Raw genomic sequence first — 3,782 nt, forward strand, 5'->3', positions numbered from 1 at the left:
TCCTTCCTGCCAACAGAAAAAAAACCTCAACTTGACATATATAAAATAAAAGTCTCAAATGATTACAGACATAAAAACAGAAAATACTCAGCAGGGTAAGCAGCATCTGTGGAGAAATAAACAGAGTTAACAATGATCTTGCATCGGAACTAGAAGAATGTTGTCATAGAGTAATCTCACTATGAATACTATAAGTGCAAAACTCATTCAAAAAATAATGAGCCAAGAATGCATTTACATTACTGATCATTTTCAGAAACTCTCTTTCATCGTGACATGCCCCTATATTTTTTTTAAATTTATCAGGATACAAACAGAGCTGGAAAATTGCCCATCTCTAGATGCCCTGAGAAGGTGGTGTTTGACCTTATTCATATATTTAAACTGCTGCATCAATTCATCAAAACAGATTGCTTGGGCACTTCAGGGCCCAAGCAAACTAAATAGATTACATAGATTACATAGAACATACAGTGCAGAAGGAGGCCATTCGGCCCATCGAGTCTGCACCGACCCACATTAATCCCTCACTTCCACCCAATAACCCCTCCCAACCCTTATGGACACTACGGGTAATTTAGCATGGCCAATCCACCTAACCTGCACGTCTTTGGACTGTGGGAGGAAACCGGACCACCCGGAGGAAACCCACGCGGACACGGGGAGAACGTGCAAACTCCGCACAGACAGTGACCCAGCGGGGAATCGAACCTGGGACCCTGGCGCTGTGAAGCCACAGTGCTAATCACTTGTGCTACCGTGCTGCCCAAATGTAGACTGGGATCACAGATAGCCTAAACCAGATAAGGGTATCAGGTTGGACAACTGTCCTTGCAAATTATCGTCCCATCTCCAACTTCACCTTCCTCTCCAAAATCCGTAAATGTGTTGTCACCTCCTAAATTCATGCTCACCTTCCCCACAACTCAATGTTTGAAACCCTCCAATTAGGTTTCTACCCTGCAAAATGACATCCTAAGCTAGCCTCCTTCACCTTCTTGACTTCTCAACATATTCGACTAAGCCATTCTCCTCAGGCAGGCCTCCTCCTCTGCCCTCATCTGATTTTAAATCCAGAGATTTGCCTGCAAGGACTTCTAGTCACATTCTTTCACCAATATCAATGGAACCAATAAGGATCTATCCCTGGCCCATTTCTAGTCTTCATTCATATACTACCAGTTAATGATAGAATTCAAAAGCACATCAGGTTCTACATGAATGCGGACGTTACCCAGCTCCACCTTACCATAGTCACGTCTTGACCTCGGCACTGTCTCTGATTTTTCACACTACTTGTCAAACATGCAATACTGGATGAGCAGAAATTTCCTCCAACTAAATAATGTGAAGACCAAAGCCATTGCGATCAGCCCTGTCCCTAGCCACTGACTCCACCTCGCTCCCTGGATATTGTCTGAGGGTTAACCTGGTCCATACAAATCTGGAATCCTATTAGACCCAGAGATAAGCTTCAGCCCACATATCTGCTCCATCACTAAAAATGCCTCTGTAATATCACTCATGTCCATTCCGGTTTCATTGTGGGTGTTTTTGGGGGGGGGGGGGGGGGGGGGGCATATAGTGCAGGAGGCCATTCGGTCCATCAAGGCTACACCAACCCTCTGAAAGAGCCCACACCCCCACCTTATTCCTATAACCCCAGCTAACCTTTGGACACTACAGGCATGACTAATCCACCTATCATTAGCGAGCCTGACCCAGTATTCTCCAGGGCCTCCACTGGGGTGAATTCCCAACGGCGAGGTTTACTTGTGCTTATAAAAAAATCGGGAAACAGGCACCGTGGCTGATGAGCCCATCAAGTCTGCACCGACCTTCCGAAAGAGCACACTACCTCGGCCCACTCCCCGTAACCCCCGGCATTGATCATGACCGATCCACCCAATCTTTGGACTGTGGGGGAGGAGAGATGTTATAACCTGCCTGAATCATATTGGCTGGGACAATTACCCGATTCTACGTGAGGAATAGGAGCTTCTCCAATGAGGGGGGGGGCTGGGGCAATCATTAGCAGCACAGCTGTATAAATAAAGCTGGCCAGCGTGGTACTGGCTAGAGAGGGAACCAGTGTGAACTAATGGCCCTGGTGTGGGCCCTTACAGCGCCCCGTCCAAGGCATGGCAGAAGGGGGTGCGGGGAGGCCAGACAGAAGGGGCCATGGCCTTGTAAATAAAGTTACTTTCTGTTTGACTCCACAAACTCGTGCTGCATTCTTTGTGGCCCTCACAAAACTAGTGACAAGGTTTAAAATTGGATAACTGTCTATGCTGCTGAAGCCACCTCCTTGGACTTTTTGTTGGTTGTTGGATAGAGGTGGGAAATTACTTTTCTGTTGCACCATGCCTCTTTACGGACATTTGGATGTATTTGATGCTGCGCTGGAGAGTTGGAACCAGTATACACAACTAATGCATGACTACTTCCGGGCAGAAAACATCACTGAAAACAAACGGCAGGTGGTCATTTTGCTAACTGCATGTGGCGCACATACATTTGGAGTGATAAGAAGCCTTCAGTATCCAACCGTACCCGATAGCATAATGTTTGATGAGCTTGTGACTTTGGTGGGACAACATTTTAATCCAACCCTGTCCGTAATAGCCTAACTTTACCAGTTTAACACTGCAGAGAGGGCCCCTGGGGAATCCCTTGCCGAGTTCCTATCCAGGCTGTGCAGGATTGCGGAGTACTGTGAATATAGTGACACTTTGTCAGTGATGTTACGAGACCAGCTAGTTTGTGGCATCAACAACGTGGCCACCCAAAGGAAACTATTAGCCGAGCCGACATTGACTTTGCTTTTTTTTTAAAATATATTTTATTCAAAATTTTTGGCCAACCATGACAGTACATTGTGTATCCTTTACACAGTAATATAACAATATAAATAACAATGGCCAGTTTTAAGCAAGAAATAAATAATATATAAACATCGAAATTAAAAAACAAAACTAAATGGCAACTGCCTTGTCCCAAATAAATACTCTCCAAAAATACAATTTAGCAGTCCAATATACAATTACCTATAACAACAACCTATACATATTATACATATACACTAACATCCCTGAGAGTCCTTCTGGTTCCTCCCCACCCCCCCCCCCCCCCCCCCTCCCCCGGGTTGCTGCTGCTGTCTTCTTCTTTTCCATTCCCTCTATCTTTCTATGAGGTATTCGACGAATGGTTGCCACCGCCTGGTGAACCCTTGAGCCGATCCTCTTAGGACGAACTTAATCCGTTCCCGATCCCCTTAGGACAAACTTAATCCGTTCCAACTTTATAAACCCTGCCATGTCATTTAGCCAGGTCTCCACACCCGGGGGCTTGGCTTCCTTCCACATCAACAGTATCCTGCGCCGGGCTACTAGGGACGCAAAGGCCAAACATCAGCCTCTTTCGCCTCCTGCACTCCCGGCTCCTCTGCAACCCCGAATATAGCCAACCCCCAGCTTGGTTCGACCTGGACCCCCACCACCTTCGAAAGCACCTTTGTCACCCCCACCCAAAACCCCTGTAGTGCCGGACATGACCAGAACATGTGGGTGTGATTCGCTGGGCTTCTCGAGCATCTCGCACACCTATCCTCCAGTCCAAAAAATTTTCTGAGCCGTGCTCCAGTCATATGCGCCCTGTGTAACAACTTAAATTGTATCAGGCTTAGCCTGGCACACGAGGACGATGAGTTTACCCTACTTAGGGCATCAGCCCACAGCCCCCCCCCTCAATCTCCTCCCCCAGCTCCTCTTCCCATTTCCCTT

This window comes from Scyliorhinus torazame, chromosome 2 (assembly GCF_047496885.1).
Source record: "Scyliorhinus torazame isolate Kashiwa2021f chromosome 2, sScyTor2.1, whole genome shotgun sequence".
Classification (NCBI taxonomy): Eukaryota; Metazoa; Chordata; class Chondrichthyes; order Carcharhiniformes; family Scyliorhinidae; genus Scyliorhinus; species Scyliorhinus torazame.